Source organism: Amblyomma mixtum, chromosome 1, assembly GCF_055824585.1.
Source record: "Amblyomma mixtum isolate Tamu chromosome 1, ASM5582458v1, whole genome shotgun sequence".
Lineage (NCBI taxonomy): Eukaryota > Metazoa > Arthropoda > Arachnida > Ixodida > Ixodidae > Amblyomma > Amblyomma mixtum.
In genome coordinates, this window is record NC_143012.1 from 90,485,993 (window position 1) to 90,506,141 (window position 20,149).

General features: G+C 53.2%; 1 pseudogene; it reads right to left on the reverse strand.

The window, feature by feature from the left end:
* Positions 1-2,407: 2,407 nt before the first annotated feature.
* LOC149367172 (uncharacterized) lies at positions 2,408-16,790 on the reverse strand (annotated as a pseudogene).
* Between the last annotated feature and the right edge of the window lie 3,359 nt (positions 16,791-20,149).

Sequence of the window (20,149 nt, forward strand, 5' to 3'; positions counted from 1 at the left end):
ATAACATAAACATAAACAAACTATTGGTGTAACTGTATAGCGTGCAGTGCGCGGTCAGCGCTGGACGACGGGCACCGTGTTTCCGGGTGCTTACGCGACAGAGCGGAGCTGGCGTCGGCGAAGAGCGAGGGAGAAAAAGGGCATCTGCTCTAATCGGCTTAATGTTAAGTGTGCTTCCCATGGCATCAGACTTGCGTCTTTGCCTTCCACGTGGCCCTAGTACCTCTGTAGGACAAACACGACTAATGTGGTCCTAAAGAATTCTTACACGTAACTCAACATCGGATGCAACTCCTTCAGCCGAACGCAAGGACCTGGCTCGAAAGTGTCCGTTCTCTCAACGTAAGCTAAGTAGACTTAACCTAACTTCCCCACTCTGAACGCCATTCTTTGTTAATGCCCTGCTGACGTTGCCGAAAGACAGTCTTTCTGCCATGCACTGGAGCGTCTAGATCCACGCGCACTCACGGAAATGAAGATTCTCGGCCTTTCACCGCCATGATCGTCGGCGGTGAAGGCCCCGCAGGCACTGCGCTTCTTGAGAACTTCTGGCCTGCACGATAGGCTGTGCAAAGACACAGCCTATCGAACGTTTGCTGACTTTGCAGTCTGCTTTTATTTTCCTGCTACCCTCTTTTCTCCTTCATCTTTATGTCGCCTCATCCCTTTTCTCCAGTGCATTGTAGCAAACTGGTTTATTCTTCTCGTTAACCTCCTTGCCTTTCCTTCTCCTCCTCCTCATCTTCCTCTTTGCAGGCCGCACGCAGTGACGGGGTTCAGAACCATCTATGGCTATAACCTAACCTAACCAAATTTAACAAAGCGTCTGCATTGGTCAAACACAATAAAGTGGCTAGGAAGCGTGTGTCTGTTCAGTTTTACGTAACTTAAACTAACCTCATGAACCTGTTGGCCAAAGAGTCACCTGGCTCAAAATTAACCATGCACTGAACTTAATCTAACCTAATATCCTCTGATATCTAAACCTAATATCTAATATCCAGCCCCAACACCCGCGTTGCAATTCTATTAAGCGGGGCAGCCGAAACCCCGCTGGGCCCATCCAGCTGGCGGGGCGGACGTCGTGCACGTGCAAAATCGGATTTTTATGCGAAGCATACTAAAATAGCCCAACCCAGCTCCTCGAGCGCGGCGGTGTCGTTACCATTGACCTTTCGTGACCTCGATGTCATACCACTTGATGCGTGACGTCACAGCAGATGAAAAACGGGGGCCCAACTCGCGCCGTCGCGCGAGGCGTCGTGACCAAGGATGACCACGTGGTGCGTGACGTCACAGCAGATGAGAAACGGGGGCCCAGCTCGCGCCGTCGCGCGAGGCGTCGCGACCAAGGAGGACCACGTGATGCGTGACGTAACGACATAGGAGAAACGGGGCCCCAGCTCGCGCCGTCGCGCGAGGCGTCGCGACCAATGTGTTTCCTGCTTCTGCCGCTAGGTGCGCTGTAGTGAACACGTGATGCTAGAGCGGCGGTATACAAGGGGGTGCGCCTGCCTCTGCTAGGCGTACACGGGATAGAGATGCCTCCTGGAGACAGGGCTGCTCGTTGGAATGAGAAGCAAAAGTTGCGGCGTGCTACAGAGACTGATGAAGAGCGTGAAGAATGTCTAGCCAAGCGGCGTGCTCGATATGCAACTCGGGGACAATATGCTTCGCATCTGACTAGGCTTAACCTAAGCTAAGCCTCAGCCATTTTTTTTCCTCATGTCAAGAAAAAAGTGCGCGTTACAGAGAAACAGGGAAAAAAACAATCGGGATGCACGCGACATGGCCCACGATAAAAACAAGTTGGCCACGTCATTTGAGGAAGAGGAAGAAGAAGGAGAATATTCGTAAATAGGTCAGTGGGAAGCCGTCGTCCCATCTTCGATCTCCCAGCTAACAGGACCCCTTTCGTTGCGTCGTCCAATCTGTCAGCCTATACCCTATGAATACTCCTTTCCCTCTAAAACTCCTAATCATTCCATCAGTTCACCGCCTGTGTCTTGGCCACTCCCCCGTAGTGGGTATGTGCCATTCTACTTGAGGCCAACCAACCAACAATTTCGCACGGCTCCGCAAACAACTGATCGCCTTCGAAGCGACAGCTGGATCATCTTCGTAAGCAGTTGGAGAGCGCAGAGAAGCGACAAACCTACAATGCTGTCACCAGCACGTAGTCCAGTCAAGTCATTATGGCCCCCTTGGACACTCAAGCCTCGGAGGATGAGGTTTCATTTGAAGTTGACGGTGACCATCGCCGTCCTGGTCGACAGCACGAAAAATAGCCAACGAAACTGGGGCATAAATGCATTTAATGTCAAGAACGCGCATGCGCACAAAATGCACATCCACACGCACAACGAACAAGGCCATAGTAGTACTCCAATGTCCTTGCAATCGGTCATCAAACCACATCACTCAGTTTCAGGTACTGCGCTACGGAGCGCCAACAGTCAACATTAAGTTCATCAAATTGCATGCTGCCATCGCCAGCTTCGCAGAGAACAGTGGAGCGCACAACACCGGCATAGATCATGTAGTTGTCATGCAGATGACACCTTGCCTTCGTCAAGTCCATGGACACCTCGAGCTCGGATTTTCCAGAGAGGGACACCAGGTGTTCCTGCAGCGATGCGGTGCCGCACAGTTTGTCGAAGGCAGTTGCCCGGGGATGTTTGGCAGAAGGTGCAGGCCTTGCGTCAGAGCTCATCACGAACTTCGCTGCCTTGTTGAGCAGGCACCGGTTCTGCTCTTTAGCATCGTCGATGCCTGCACAGTCCCACACCACGTCATTCCAATCAGAGCACCTTACACTGACCCTCGACAGGAAGACATTCCAGGTGATCATCTCATGTAGCACGACAAGAACCGCGTCAGATATGTTGCCGGCGCTCTCGATGCGCAGTTCAACCAAGCTTGCCTTGAGTAGGCCAATCAGGACCGACAGCAACTCAGCAGTCTTCAAGGTCATTCGCGAGGTTACCAACGTAAATTTCCTTAGACGTGCGTTGCATGTGAGGGCATGAAAGATCTTGGATATTGGTGGGGCCGTCATCTCACTCTAATTGTAAACCCTATGCACGTCTAAGTGAAAGCTCCGTAGACATCCACATGCCTTCAGTGCCGCTGTTACGTTCTGTGCGAGCCGAGTGAGACGCGCGCCGGCGTTCTGGGCCAGCGGAGTGAGACGCGCGCCGGCGTTCTGGACCAGCCGAGTGGGACGCGTGCCGGCGTTCTAGGCGAGCCGAGTGGGACGCGCGCCGGCGTTCGGGGATGCTATATAAAGGCCACGGCAGAGCGCTGTTCTCGCTTCGGCGAGCGCGGCTTCGGCCGCTTATCTGGTTTTTTGAGCAGCGTCCGCCCCGGCAGACGCAGTTGTTGCTGCGACGCGCGTCTTTCCTTTCCTCTCTCTCCTTCCTCTGATCTTTTCACTCTCCTCTATCTGCAAGTGGCAGCGGTGGTGGCTTGGCTGGAGCCAGTAGGCAGGCCCGTGCACTTTCCTTTCCATCCTTCTCTCAGTCACAACAACAACAACAACGCCGCTCTTTCCTGCCCGTCTGCCGAGTTGGAATAAAGGCGTTCCAGACAACGTTCGGTGTCGCCGCTTGCTCGTCGTTCGTCGAGTCGCCCGAAACGTACCACCGCACAGAGCGCAGCGGTGAGAGCTCCTTGTGTTGAGCCATCATGGACAGTGTATCCGCCTTCGTATTGGACGTGTAGTGAACGCAGTGAATAATTCGAGGCCAACGAGGCATACGCGGAGCACAGGTCGTTGACGGCATACCCTCGATGGCAGATCTTCACCTTTGCAGCGCATCCGAGGGCTTGTGCCAGGGTTTCGGACACCAACGAGGGATGGTGTACACACAGGCTAAGTTGTACGCGGCCAGGACACTCCAGTCTAAGTAGCAACAACCTCCGTCCGATCTCACTCACGTCCTGCGTGGGTAAGACCATGGAGCACGTTACATTGGCGCGGCTCTCGACATACATAGAGGATCGTGATCTCTTCCCGCCAAGCATGGTCGGCTTTCGGCCCCATCTATCCACGTGTGATGTTATGCTCCAGCTCAAGCATGAACTTCTGGACCACAAGACTCGAGACACTCAGGTCATCCTGGGCCTCGACGTCGCTAAAGCTTTCGACAACGTTCAACACACTGCTATCCTGTCCAACCTCCAGAATCTGCAGGTGGGAGAAACTCTGTACAACTATATCCGTGCTTTCCTTACGGATCGCACTGCCACGCGCGTTGCCGGTGCACACTCCCTCGAGGATATCTCCCTGGGCAACAAGAGCACGCCACAGGGCTCCGTCCTGTCTCCGCTGCTTTTCAACATCACTATGATGGGCCTTCCGGCTCGACTCGCCCGCCACGAGGGCCTTCATCACAGCATTTACGCGGATGACGTCACCCTTTGGATGACTGGCGGCAGTGACGGACACATTGAAGAGACTCTCCAGGCTGCGATCAACACAGTTGAAGACTACTTATCGGACAAAGGACTTAAGTGCTCAGCAGCAAAATCTGAGCTCTTCTTTGTGCGTTATCCCGGCACCCGGAAACCCCCCACATCTCCAAATATCCGCCTCACTGTTAACAACCTTCTCGTGCCTACGGTCGGCACCATCCGAATTCTTGGCCTCCACCTCCAAGCCAACGGAGCCAACACCAACACAATACAACGCTTGCATCGATACACACAGCAGACAGCCCGTCTCATACGGCGCGTTTCCAACAAGCGGGCAGGCATGAAGGAGGCGAATCTCCTTCGTCTCTTTCAAGCATTTGTAGTAAGTCGTATTGCTTACACTGCTCCATATTTACGTCTCACGCTCACGGAGAAGCACCGCCTGGATTGCCTTATCCGCAGCGGCGTCAAAACAGCCCTTGGTCTTCTTCTCTCTACTCCCAACGACAAGCTCCTCGCCCTTGGTGTCTCCAACACGGTTGACGAGCTCATTGAGGCGGCCCTCCTGGCCCAGCGCCAACGCCTCTCCCTAACTTCCGCAGGCCGCTCTATCCTCGAACGACTTCGCATCGCTCCCTTCCGTCTGCCATCCTCGGTGGTCAATCTCCCACCTGCCATCAGGGCCAACATCAAGACTCTCCCTCTCCCCCGCAACATGCATCCAACTCATCATCAAGATCGCAGAGAAGCTCGGGCCGCGTCACTCCAGCAGCGATATGCTGGCCGACTTGACGTGCTTTACACAGACGCGGCAGACCATCCTACTCGGACTGCTGCAACAGCGGTTGCCACAGATGAGAACATGACTCTCCATGCCTCCTGCTCCGTACGCACTTCACATATCACTACAGCGGAGGAAGTAGCTATTGCTCTCGCGCTGTCCACTTCTAAAGCTAGAGTAGTCATAAGTGACTCACAGCGCGCCATTCTTAATTTTACTCATGGCCGTATTTCAGTCGAAGCGTTTCGCGTACTCGTATCAAATCCTCCTAAACACCTGACCCTACTGATATGGGCTCCAGCCCACATGGGTCTGAAGGGTAATGAGGGAGCACATGAGCTAGCTCGAGGGCTCACTTTCCGAGCAGCTTATCACCCCGCCCCCAACATGCCCGCCTTGGTCAGGAAGGACACCATAATCACTTCACGCGATCTGCTCCAGCACTATCGTCTTTCTCGCCAACTCTATCCAGGTCCGCACCAAGAACTTACAAAGACAGAGGCCGTCACATGGCGCCAACTCCAGACGGACACTTTCCCCAATCCCAAAAGATTCCATAATATATTTCCTGAACGGTATATGCCGATGTGTAAACACTGCAATATCCCAGCAGACCTCCTTCATATGGTCTGGACTTGTCCACGACAACACATGCCAACACCCACACAACATACCTGGGAGGCTCGTCTACGCAGCTCTACCCTAGACGACCAACGAACGCTCATCGGTCTCGCTCTAGAGGCTGCCAGATTCCAAGGAGTCTTGGCCGACCCCTAGATCTGGGCCTTCGGCCCCTTGACTGTTTTAATGAATGTTTACCAACCAACCAACCAACAACTGAAGAGTGGAATTTTATGCGAAGCATACTAAAATAGCCCAACCCAGCTCCTCGAGCGCGGCGGTGTCGTTACCATTGACCTTTCGTGACCTTCATGTCATACCACGTGGTGCGTGACGTCACAGCAGATGAGAAGCGGGGGCCCAGCTCGCGCCGTCGCGCGAGGCGTCACGACCAAGGAGGACCACGTGATGCGTGACGTAACGACATAGGAGAAACGGGGCCCCAGCTCGCGCCGTCGCGCGAGGCGTCGCGACCAATGTGTTTCCTGCTTCTGCCGCTAGGTGCGCTGTAGTGAACACGTGATGCTGGAGCGGCGGTATATAAGGGGGTGCGCCTTAGCCCAACCCAGCTCCTCGAGCGCGGCGGTGTCGTTACCATTGACCTTTCGTGACCTTCATGTCATACCACGTGGTGCGTGACGTCACAGCAGATGAGAAGCGGGGGCCCAGCTCGCGCCGTCGCGCGAGGCGTCGCGACCAAGGAGGACCACGTGATGCGTGACGTAACGACATAGGAGAAACGGGGCCCCAGCTCGCGCCGTCGCGCGAGGCGTCGCGACCAATGTGTTTCCTGCTTCTGCCGCTAGGTGCGCTGTAGTGAACACGTGATGCTGGAGCGGCGGTATATAAGGGGGTGCGCCTGCCTCTGCTAGGCGAGGGGGAGGCGGCTTCGGCCGCGAGGAGTATCTGTTCTCGCTTCGGCGAGCGCGGCTTCGGCCGCTTCTTTTTGAGCAGCGTCCGCTCCGGCGGACGCAGTTGTTGCTGCGACGCGCGTCTTTTCTTTCCTTTTTCTCTTTCCTCTGATCTTTTAACTCTCCTCTATCTGCACGTGGCAGCGGTGGTGGCTTGGCTCGAGCCAGTAGCAGGCCCGTGCAATTTCCTCTTCATCCTTCTCTCAGTCACAACAACAACAACAACTCTGCTAGGCGAGAGAGGCGGCTTCGGCCGCGAGGAGTATCTGTTCTCGCTTCGGCGAGCGCGGCTTCGGCCGCTTCTTTTTGAGCAGCGTCCGCTCCGGCGGACGCAGTTGTTGCTGCGACGCGCGTCTTTTCTTTCATTTTTCTCTTTCCTCTGATCTTTTAACTCTCCTCTATCTGCACGTGGCAGCGGTGGTGGCTTGGCTCGAGCCAGTAGCAGGCCCGTGCAATTTCCTCTTCATCCTTCTCTCAGTCACAACAACAACAACAACTCTGCTAGGCGTACACGGGATAGAGATGCCTCCTGGAGACAGGGCTGCTCGTTAAAATGAGAAGCAAAAGTTGCGGCGTGCTACAGAGACTGACGAAGAGCGTGAAGAACGTCTAGCCAAGCGGCGTGCTCGATATGCAACTCGGTGGTGGTGGTGAAAACTTTTATTTTGTGAAAAAGAGTTTGGGAGCCACAGAGTGGCCCCGCTTTGCACAATATGCTTCGCATCTGACTAGGCTTAACCTAAGCTAAGCCTCAGCCATTTTTTCTGCTTCAGAATTCGCGATGTCCTGCTGATCTGCGGTAGAACGAGGCTCTTCAAGTTAGTGTTGAAAGGAACTGCCGCGCACAACTTGCTGACAGTTCTTTCTTCAAGAAAACAGTTGTGCAAATTGAGGTATTCCAAAGTGCAGTTCGCCGATAATGCCTCCGCAATACATGTAGCACCTCTGCTATCAAAGCTGCAATTTAGTAGCGTTAGCGTTTGAAGTGACTGATGGCCAATCAAGAACGTTGCCAAAGCCTCTCCCACTGTGTCACTAATTGATGTCTTTTCCAGAGTTAGGTGCTGAAGTGATAGAATGCCTTCTAACGCACCAAAGAGACTTGTCAAACAGTAAAGACACCCTGGTCCTCCATTTAAGTGCTCGCAGCCCACATCTGCTTCGCACAGACCCTTCAAGGAGAGCTTCTGCAGAAGCCTGCTGGTCCTGAAGGCCCCTGCTATGGCGTCGCAGGCTGAAGGCCTGCTGTCCTGGAAGGCCAAGTCCTCTAGCCGTTCACACGCGACTATGGCAAGGAGCAGGGTGCTTGCAGATTCCCGAGACAGATCGTTGCCTATCAGCTTGACGCTGCAGAGAGTCTGCCAGTTTCCCCTGAGCACAACAGCCGCCTTGGGAGCGAGGGCGTCGCTGATGTAAATGTTGGTGAGGTCAAGCTCACGCAGGTACTTCGGAGGGCCAAAGGCTTGGAGAAATCTGCAATCAAGTTGGTTGGTTGGTTGGTTGGCCTCAAGTAGAATGGCACATACCCACTACGGGGGAGTGGCCAAGACACAGGCGGTGAACTGTTGGAATGATTAGGAGCTTTAGAGGAAAAGGAGTATTAATAGGGTATAGGCTGACAGATTGGACGACGCAACGAAAGGGGTCCTGTTAGCTGGGAGACCGAAGATGGGACGACGGCTTTATGTGCAAATTTGAATGCATCATATGGAATGGTTCAATTTTGTATTGACTGAAAGTGAGACAGAAATCAAGTGCGTGAGAGCATCCAGCGCCAACTTGCTACGGCTTCGTCTTCTTCTTATCAAATGGCACCATCTATTGGCACTCCTGATCCCGGATGCCACGCTTGTTTGTCTTGGGGGCTGCAGCAGCAATAATACTGAAAAATGCTCTTTGGCATTGTTGACTGGGATGGATACTGACAAACAGCTAAGGCGCGTTAGCGTTTAAGCTGGTTACCTGACATTAATATTTACCTTGTATTAAAGTTTGGCTTCTCGGTGTACTTAGAGGTTTCTATAGCTCACTACCCTTAATTCATCATTCCAGAGACATGAAGGAGGCATTTTCCCTGCAGTGAGTGTAGTCAGGCTAATGATGATTATGATAGCTCCCTATCAATCATAGCCATATCGTAGTCCAGAATTTCGAGGTGATTTTCGTTGGTGTTGAAACGCAAGTAATTCTGGCACTCCATAAGCTCCTCGTAGAAATCACGGGTCTGAGTAGCGCACGCAAGGCACTCTGCACCCGCCAGGCGCCTCCACCGTCGGCGCGGCGTTCAGCGCCACCAGTGAGGAGCTTTGCATCCCGAGGGGGTCAGCAGGCGCTAGGAGTATATGTCAAAAAATTGGCTGTGGCTCAACTCAGCTAAGCCGCAATATACAGAGCGAAAACTCGATTAAGCACGCTTAGAAACGGTTTAGGTTTGGTTCATCGTTTTTTTCATGACTTCAGCGAGAGCAAATCACGTGATGCATCATGTACCAGAGGTGCAAGAGCTAGCGTCCATAGTGGCGCAGCTGTGGTGGTGGTGGTGGTGAAAAACTTTAATTTGCAAAGAGAGTTTGAGGGTCAAAAAACCCTGCTACATGGTCGGTATCCTTAGTCCGGGACACCGCACGACGAGGCCCCGTCTCGCGCCCGCTTTACTAGAGCCCTTTGAGACTCCAGTGTGGAGCAGTTGAGGAGGGCAGTCTCCCATGCCTCTCGGGTGGGGGTGGGGGAAGGGGGAAGGTGAGGATACTGAGTACATGCCCACACCATGTGAAAGATATCGCAGATCTCTCCACAGTGCGGGCAGCGCTCATCTGTGTTCGGATCGAAGTGTTTTGCTATGGCAGGACAGAGAAGAGTTCTGGCATGGCGGAGTGGTTAGTGTGAGCAGCTGTGGACGTGACTGCCAAGCGCGCAGCTATGGCGTCGACGAAGAAGGTCCAGGCATCTGCCAGGTGCGACTTTGCACCTGAGGCGCGCCTCCCGTTAGAGGTCAAATCTAAGAGCCGGTTGTCCTTCATTGTCAGCGTGGTAGGAGTAGAGCTTTTCTCTTACCACGTAGTAGCCGCGGCACCCACGGTGCACCGGGGGAGGCGAGATCAAGGCGCGATTAATGCGATGCGAGGAGAAGTAAATAGCGACGCGAACACAACACAGACTATACCGCTGCGACAGGATGGCTGGTCGACGGTGAAGTAGGTAGAGTAGCCTAGTCGATGGCGACTCGCAGCAGGAGGGTGGTGAGTCTCCGAAGTTCCATCTAACCTACGACCACAGTGGACGGCCACGCTCCAGTCGTCGGAGGCGCTGAGAAATGCAGGGTGCGTGCTAGGAGTCACCCATTTCCACGACCTCCGCCGCCGCTAACACCAACGTTTTTAGATCCCTTTCAGTTTGCAAGCTCCCCCGAGCCGCGCCCTGAAAGGGATCTAAAAACGTTGGTGTTAGCGGCGGCGGAGGTCGTGGAAATGGGTGACTCCTAGCACGCACCCTGCATTTCTCAGCGCCTCCGACGACTGGAGCGTGGCCGTCCACTGTGGTCGTAGGTTAGAGGGAACTTCGGAGACTCACCACCCTTTCAGTTTGCAAGCTCCCCCGAGCCGCGCCCGCCGCCGCGGTGGCTCAGTAGCTATGGTGCTCGGCTGCTGGCCCGAAAGACGCGGGTTCGATCCCGGCCGCGGCGGCTGAATTTCTTTGGAGGAGAAATTCGAGGCCCGTGTACTGTGCGATGTCAGTGCACGTTAAAGAACCCCAGGTGGTCGAAATTTCCGGAGCCCTCCACTACGGCGTCTCTCATAGCCTTAGTCGCTTTGGGACGTTAAACTCCATAAACCAAACCAAACCAACCGAGCCGCGCCCGAGAAAGCGGCCCCCGTCCGCTTCCACTCACCACGCGGCGCTGCTGTCGCTGTCGGCCTAGGGTGCCTCGATGCCCAGCGCTGGCATCGAGGCACCCTATGTCGGCCCGCAGCCGCCGGAGCGCTCGCGCTTGGCAGTTGCTGTGACAGCCTGTTCTCATCCGCGATAACATTGGGAGCGAACACGTCGAACTCAAATATGCGGTACTTTTGGAGCTGTCACGTTGAAACTTCAGTCTCATGGTTAAAGAACTGTTTCAAGGGTGAGATAAAGAGCAGGCTGATGCCAGTTCGCAAAAAAACCAATGGTATGCATTGCGCTTTAGCGCATCGCGTTTGCAACGTTTATCCTGGACGTTTTAGTGTGCGTGTGTATGTGTGTGTGTGTGAGGGGGGGGGGGGAATCATGTGACTGCCCGTGAACATAGCCTGTGCCTCGCACCAACCTTCTTGAACCATAAAATCAATTTTCACACACCCGTGTGCGGCAAATTCAGCGCTGCAAATTACGAGGAAGACCTAGCGCTGATGATGTGCGTATGTTGGAGTAAAGCTATCAGTATTTCTTCGGGAGAATGCTCGAAACATTAATGAAAGGTTAAAACTAGCGATGTTCCGCTTCTAGATCAGTCACGAAATTCCGCGCTATGTTATCAACGAAGCACCGCCCATTCGAGCAGCGTTTTGCACGGTTTTTAGAATGCCAATTTCAGTGAACACAAGTATAAATGCAGACACACTTAGCTGGATGCAGGGAGGGAATAACTATAGAAGAGCTTTTTATTTGCAATGATCGCACAGACGGGAGCAGCGTCCTCCACTTTCATTTTTAGGATGTTAATTTAATTGAACACAGACAAGCATTAAATGCAGACACACTAAGTCGGAAGCATGGGGGGAATGGCAACAGAAGGCGTGCTTTGTTATTTGCGATGACAACCTTTTCTCCGTTCTCCAGCCGGCGGTTCACGTCTCTCGCATAGAAGTGCAAGCGTGTCACTATGACAAAATGCAGAACTTGGCATGTAAAAAGTGGCCATATGCTCTGCACATCCAAGCCGAGCAAGGTTTTGCAATTCCAGCTCGTCTAGCACCTCCCAAAAAATGTCCCCAAAAACGGGACCTTCTTTCAAAGAAATCGAGATTGCTTAGTTTACAATGTTGGTAAACTCTAGCATCTTTTTGGTGGGATGCTTTAAGCACCCTTGCTTGAAGCTTTTGTATACTGTAAGATAAGCGTCACTGCCAACAACTGGCACGGGAGAGCTGATATCTTCCATGCTGATATCTGCTGGCTGCTCCAAATCAGGCGGCGGCGACGACGATGGCGCAGACGCGAAGGACCACGCTGGTCGGGCAAACAGCGTGGCAAGCGCCACCGCGCGGCAGTAAACGGAAAGGCGACAATCCGTGCGCCGCAGCTTTCAAACTGAAAGGGATCTAAAAACGTTGGCTAACACCGCCTTGAACAGCGGCATCTGCATGGGGCCATGAACTAGAGCAAAAGACTTGCGATGCGACGCCGCTGCATCAGCTCCGATAGGAATGGTTTATAGGCACGCCGAAGTGCGCGGGAAAGCTGCCGTGAAGCCGTAGCTACGAAGTCCACGACAGCCCAGTGATGAGAGCAAGAGCTGCCGCGCGCTGGACCTAGCACGTCAACGCCTCATGTGCACTTCGTGCCAGGCGCGCTGGTGCTACTTTCGTTATGTACCCGGTTTAGGAGGCCGTGACGTCATGGCGTAGCACGTGAACACCGCTCGTCGACTAATTCCTAGGCGCGCCGGAGCTCCTTCCGCAATGCACTCGGTTACAGATGGCGTGACGACACGCCCTATCACGTAAACGACGCGTTTAGGGTCCTGGCGAGCCCAATGTCGATTATGTGACCAAATTTTGATGACCTTGACGTGACCTTGGAGTCCCTGGCTAGGCCTCGACGTGCCCTCGAAGAGGCCTTGACCTGTCCAATTGCTTGGCCCCCCCCTTTTCGACATCTGTAAATCGTTGGCTCGCTGTGCCTTGAGTTTTTGTTTGTTGGTTTGCCACGAGAACGCGGCGGCGGGAAAACCGCGAGCCGGGCAGTTGGCTTGGAGATTTCGGTGCGTGCGGACGTGTGTGAGGTTAGCCAGAGAAGTGGTCGGCAAGCGAGCCTAGGCGTGTGCCTGACGCGTAGAGCGCGGCGACGGCGGCCCCGAAGACGCGTGGAAGACGGGTGCCCCAAGTTCGCCCGTATCCGCAACCCCCCATCAGCCCCGCGCGCCTCCCTAGCCCGACGCTCCCTGCGACCGGACCTTGCCACCCCGCAGCTAAGCCACCGTTTCTCCTCACTCGCTTTACTCTTTTCTTTGTCCTGTCACTCTTTCTCGTCGTAACCTTTTGTACAGTATTGTTTTGTTGCTGTAACGCTGTTGTATAGTTCTTGCCCTTCTGTTTCCTCTTGTTAATAGTTGTTTGTGTTCTGATTTTGTGCTCGTTGTTCGCGTCGCGCCTGTGGGTTGACGCTTCTTCGTTGGGCTTTGTTTTGTACATTCTGTGGTTGTTATCGTTTGCCCAAGTAAAAGGGTTGCTAAAGAAAATTGCCTACGCATCATGCCTCCGGTCAACGGCTAATCAGGCGTGCCCCTACCGCCGGTCAGCAGTCGAACCTCATATTTGGCACGCGGGGTGGAGAAATTTGTCGCTCCGCCCCCTCCGAACTTACGGAGAGTGCAGTGGTGGGCAGGTTGGCTCGAGTATATATAACCTCGGCGCCAACCAAACATCAAGCCGCCCACGATATCATGACACACAGAATAAAACAATAGTCAATGGTCCCTGGCGCATTGCACAGGCGGCAGTTCACCGTCCATGGCACAACGCAGCCGAACACGCCTCGTGTTTAAATGCAACACACTCTCGCGCTGTGCGTTATACATCGACTTCATCAACTAATACTACAATAAAACTAATATTCGCGCTTAGATCTATGTGGCGATAGTGACAGAGATGTGCACTGCATGCGTTGGTGTGGTCAACGTTGTGGCAGAAACGCGACATTAGAGCAATACGCGTTGGCGTTGAGGACAATGCTACAGAAACGCGTCACTGGAGCATAGCCTGCCGGCGTAGGTTGGGTAAATTGACAATGACGTGGGGGGAACGCCATCAATGCGTTGGGAAAATACGTGCCTCACATCAGCTCCGCTTACGATCGCTCCTCATTGGGGTCTGTCAACTCGGACCCCAAGAATTTTGGTACAAACTTCTCCATGAAGATCAGCGGCACAAGTATAGGCCACTTTTATCAAGGTGGGCCCATTTTCCACGAATTTCTGAGACTGAAGATTTCGCCGACCGCCGCGGCGCTACGCCTAACGGCGGCGAGGCTTCCGCCAGCCCCGGCCGGGGATTCCCCGGTGATGGCGGCTACCAAGACGGTTACCGGGCTATGACCCGATATCTATGCTAGCTATACGCGTGGATACAGCTGAACCCGAGGACCTTCCAACATCGGAAGATAAATATTCGGACGATATGGTCAAACTGTGGAGACGCCAGCAGAAGGCGAAGGCTTCCAATGGTCACTGGTGCCGCCGCTCAGCAAGTGGCGGCTCGCACCGCTTATGCTCCGCAAGCGGGCGTAGCTGGCGAGGCCTTGAAGTGCGGAGTATGCAAGCCGCAGTGGCGGCCGCAGCAGACGCCGCGAGTTGGGCGCCATGAACTCATTGTGATGCTCAAGCCACGCAAGACGCTGGATCTGAAGGCTACCTTCGCTCCAGGTCAAGCCGGAGCTTGCGTGCGCAACATCATACGTGACTGCGGAGGGGTGCAACTTTCTGTATGGCCCGTGTGGGACCAAACTGTGGTAGTGTGTTGACTGAGCTGCGGCAGCCGCCGAGAAGCTCCTTGGTTAAGTGACGCTGACGGTCGGCGACCGCCAGCTTCTGTTCCGCGGGCATGCCAAGGCTTCTTGCGAGGTTTGCAATGCAATCAACGTTCGCCGCAGCCAAACGTCACCTACCCTCAAGCAGAAGCTGCAGTGGAGATACGGAGAAATCCTTTCTGTGCGCACACTGGGCGACACCGACATCGCAGTGGTCAACTTTGAAGCGAAGAAGGTACCGCGACAAATCTTGTACAGCGACCAGTGCACCCCTGTGAGGCTGTACAAGAAAACTATCCCCGCCTGCCGTCTATACGGCACGATGGGGCACCGGGCTGACAACTGTCCGCGTACTCAGTGTGGACGCTTCGCCCTATGCGGCTCTCAGATGGCCACTACGACTGAGGGCTCAAGCACAACACGAGTGCACCCCCCGGTGTCTGCTGTGCGTGGGTGCCCACCTCACCGGTGCTGCCGGCTGCGTCGGCAAGTACCGGAAACCGATCAAGCCTGGAGCACCTCAAGCCAAGCGGAAGTCGGCTCAAAAGCACGTTCCGCGCATCAAGGCCAAGGACACGAATTCTAGTTCTGCGCCGGGCAAACCCGAGCATGTTATAACGCAGGTGAAATCCGGGACCCAGGCGAGGTCGCCGAGCTTCAGCGCCGGGGATTTGCCGCCCCCTGGCGACCACCCGGGTGATTGGGCTTCCTCCGGGCCTCTCTTCCCCCTCCACTCGCCAACGGAATCCGCCCTACAGCGGCCAAATGTTGAACTTAGGCGTAAAACAGAATTCTTAGCGCTCAAAATTCGAGAGCTCGAGGCTAATTAAATTAGTGGGGCGTAAAGAATTACCGCAAGCTGCGCCTTTCGAACCCATAAATGAAGCCGAGCTGGAGGACCGGGACGAGACTGCCTCGGTCGCATCCGGGCTGACTAGCGTGTCGCAGCAGTCAGCCAGCACAGTGGTCGAAAGGTTCCCAATGGTGGAGCGCAGCTTATCAATACTAGTAAAGTTGTGCCAGTGGTGTTGGTCCGGTGGTTTCCAGCAATTGGATGCACCGCTTGAAGGGCTTCTTGGCGCTTGAAGTCATTAAGTTCTCCTCTCAATGACTCCTCTCACCTGCTTCTCCTCTTAGATAAATTTAGCTCGTTGGCGGCTCTTGCACTGCAGGTAGGAGTGGAATCGCACCAATTTACAAACATCTTCGCGTCAAACCCTCCAACTGATGCAAATAAAACAGTATACATACACGAAGGAATACATATTGCAACCGCGCAAAAAAGACGCAGGACAAGAAAGGAAAGCACAGGACAAGACGCGTCTCGTCCTGTGCTTTCCTTTCTTGTCCTGCGTCGTTTTTGCGCGGTTGCAATATGCATTCCATTGTCAATCACCAACTAGCCCGGCTTCACTTGTTATACATACACGAAAGGCGCGAATTTTCTGTGAAAAAAAAAACGTCCATACTCATGGCCTGGGAAAATACTCGGCCTTACATCTTTCGGACGTACACCTCGTCTCTCATGCGGATATACAAAAGTGGACACTGTCCGTACGTCCGGCGGATGTACGAATACGAATATCCGAAATCGGATTGTGTTCGTACGTCCGATGGACGTCCGATCTCGGCAAAGGACGTTTGGATATACTCGTACGTCCGACGGATATCTGTGGTTGCTTGGGACCTGCAGTCCCTCAGTACTGTGCCGGCGGTCCTGGCCTTTCAGGAACCCGGCGCGGACACCAAATTCACAGGGTATAGCTCGCTTAATGGGGGTCCTACTACGTGCATCCTGATGAACAAGGCCTACAGCGCAGTTACAGTCGGCCTCGAACTGGAGACTGAACCGGAATATAGCATGGCAGTCACCTCCTGTACTTGTGGGAGGCGCGCCGGAGCCTTACCAAATGGTGAAAGAAGCAAAACCTCAATCGCAAGCTTAAAGCTCGCATTGTCCACATCACGGAGAAGGCTGCGGCGTATGCTGCCCAGCTCGCCGATTCTACCAAGGTACGAGAGCTCAGCTCGCGGACACCCTGTGCAGCACGTATCTCTGCCGCACAGAGGACCCGGTTGGGCCCGAGTACGAGTACTCGGGCAAGCCGAATAAAGACACTAAAGCACGACCTTAAGTGCTAAAGTGCGGCGATGCACGGCTCCGCGATCGCATAACAGTCAAACTATTGGCGAATCTCCTTAACTCGGCCTACCCACCTGCTAGAGTAAATCAACTAGATTTGGGACTGGCGTCCACTCACTCCTGACTTGAAGACCTCCTTGGTCACTTTCATTCCCAAGCCAGGAAAGACGGTGAATACCGACAACCTGAGGCCCATCTGTCTCGTGTGTGGGCAAGCTTATGGAGATGATGGTCCGTTCATCCATAACAGGCTCAGCCCGGAATCCACTAATGCCAAACTCAAGCCCGCAGGTGAACAGGTCGGACGCATGATCCATCGCGTTTCAAACAAACGCTGCGGGTTGCGGGGCAGGGATGCGCTTCGGCTCGCCCATGCCGTCACCAGCAGGATCCTTCCGTTCCCTACAGCTTCGCACTATGAAGCAACACGAGACACGAATTGGCGCCATCATTAGAAAGGCTTCAAAGCGAGCACTGGACTTCCCAAATCCCAGATTGGAGCAGTGGGAGACCATTCTGCACAGCAAGGACCTCGACCAGCAACGCGGTCTGGTTCGCAGGGCCCCCGCTGCGGCGCAGGCCAATGGGCTGCCGGAATAGGCGGACCACCCAAGGCTCTGGTAGCTGCCATTCTTTAAATTAAGTTTTCAATCACTCAATCAATCCCAGTGGTCACGTCCAACGCTAAGTTGGCGACGTCAGCTCCTACCAGGTGTTACGGGAGTCCCACCTCGTGAACCAGTGTACGCAACTCTCACAGATGGGCACTGCATGCTAGACCGCCTGCACATCCAACACCAGTGCACTCCAGAGGATGCGTATTGGATTCTGATATGACGTCACAAGCTCTGGGTCCTTCCACTCTCGCACAACATGGACAAGCAGACATACGAAGGCAGACGACCCAGTCAAAAAAAACCATTGGAACCCATTGGATTTCCAACTGGTTCCAAATGGTACCAATTGGACTAGTTGAGTTTCCAACTGGTTCCAATTGGAATGGTGTTCCAATTGGATGGTCCAATTGGACTGTCCAATTGGACCATGGTTTAATTGGACAATCCAAATGGACCATTTGAGTTTCCTATTGGTGGGCCCAATTGGTCTTACCCATTACATCCAATTGGACCGCCCAACTGCACCCAATATTTCCAATGAATGTTTGCATTTTTGACAAACAAGGTAGAACCAATATGGTTCCTATAATAAGAGCTATCAGCACCTTAACCTACTAAATTGTACTCATCATCTGCACCACCACTGCAGCTGAAATTAAATTAAATAACTGCGCTCAGTGTGCGAGCGCCACTGGCCCCAGCATGAGAGCCTCACAACTGGGGTATATAAGTTGGAGCAGAAGTATATGTTATCTGGATGTACATATTGAGCTAATATATGCTACTAGTCCCTGAATGTTGCTTGCGTGTGATGCATTTGTGGCTGTTGACTTTGATTTCCATAAAAACATGTTAATCTCAATTCCACAGAACAATGTTGATTGGCACTAGGCACGACATCTCCCTGCAGTCCTCATAAATGAGTTTTCCCTTTGCATATTATAATATGTTCAGTTGTAGAAATATTTGTCCAAGATTCTAGAGCATATCATTCACAAACATTTAGCTACCTCTCTCAATGAACATAACATAATTTGTGAATATTTTCTGGGTGAAATAACTGCCTGGCCTAATGGGTCCAATTGGCTAGTCCAATTGGTCGGGAGTCCAAAAACACCACTGGAACCAATTGGTTCCAATTGGAATATCCAATTGGAACCAATGGGAATGTCCACTTGGTTCCATTTGAAATGTCCAATTGGTTCCAATGGTTTTTTTTGACTGGGGAGAGGCACGCGCTTGGGCTCTCAAACACCAACACGGACCCAAACGGGGTATATGTATACTACGCTGACATGACAGGGACGTCGCCCATCGGATTCTATACGGCCGCCATAGTTCACCAGGACCAACACGTTAACGGCCTCTCATATCGAGCTCCAAATCAACGCAGGCCGAGGGTGCTGTTAACGGCATCGGTGTTTCCCAGTCCCTGCTAAGGCAGGGCCTGAGTAAAGCCGATGAGCAAACTCTGAGGCGCCTGCAGTCCAACACTTTGTTGTATTCTGCAATAGCGAAATCCCAACATGGGCGCTGCCCTCACTGTGGGGGAGTGTTCTTCCATACCCCTTTCCGAGAGGCAGGGGAGGCAGCCTTGTTCAACTGCTCAGGGCTGTAGTCTCAAAGGGCTCTAGTCCAACGGGCGCGAGTAGCGACCTTGTCCAGGGGTGCCCCGGTCTAAAGACTTCACCCATGTAAAAGGGCATGACCGAGAAACAGCCAGCAATGAAAAAAGGACTGTGTTGGTATTAGAGGAGCCGGTGTTTCCAGGAGGCGGATCTTGCACTCGCTTCTGGGCCTTGAAAGAAGCGCAGCGAAGGAGCTCCGACTGAGTACATGTGTGGAGGTTTCTTGCATGCTTAATTGGAGAAATCTCTCCAGAAAGGGCCAGGATGAACATAAAGTTTGCAGATGCACCCGCGTAACGCTTGGTGTGAAGCTGCTGTAGAAAAATGGCTGGCGGTTTAGCATTGCTAAGCACGAAATATTGTGCGCAACCAACGCGCACTGATGCCGTACCAACAGAAAATATTCAGCGTGAAAAGGCCTTTTGGAGCTGGGGGATGGTGGGAATCGCCAGGTTGTTTTTTTTAAAGTATTCAGTGCACTTCTCATTTTAACAACCACTTTATCTTGTTCAGTGAGAAAAAGGTAAAAACCACATAATGCAGCATATTGTGAATCCCCTTGTGTATGTTCTCAACTCCCTGTTGCAGAGCAATCGACCTTGCTAGCTAAGGGCACATTCCTACTCATTTATTTTTTGTTTTTATTTTGTTTTTGTAATCAGCACGTGATGATCAAAGACTTAACTGCCGCTCTTCCTCTGAGCTACAGGCATTCCGCGCCTTTTCACGTTTCCAAAGTGTGAGGCGGATATAGGGCAGCGCCAAGCTAGGAGTGATCGAGAAAAGCACAAGCGATACATTAATTCTTTTATTGACGCATGGTGTATGCATCCAGAGGGCAGAACCAAAGCAACCTAGACTAACTCACTATCTCTAGGTGGCTTTGGCAGAACACTCCAAGCACTGGGGCAGTGAAATCGCTAGCGGGCCTCTATGAGTGAAGTTTACATACCCATAAAGAGAGGTGATGTGGTGGCGCAGCTGCCGGCTGGTGTATCTAGGCCTAACACACTCACGCGCAGAGGCCTCACATGAGTGCTGAGTTATGCTCGCCTTCCCTCTGTACACGCACGTATGCATGCCCGGGCCGACATTAAGACAATGGCGTAGTCTCTGGCATAAGCTAAGCCATATGTGATGTACAGAATTCCTTACCACAGAATAATTCGTTCCACGTAGAGATCAGGCGCCACTCTGCGTCTCAGCAACAGGCATTTCGCGTTTTCGCAGAATAATTCTTTGCATTCGCACCCCCCTTTCTCACTGCCCAGCTGCTACCCCCTGCGCGCAGCAGCACCCAGTGCGGCCCG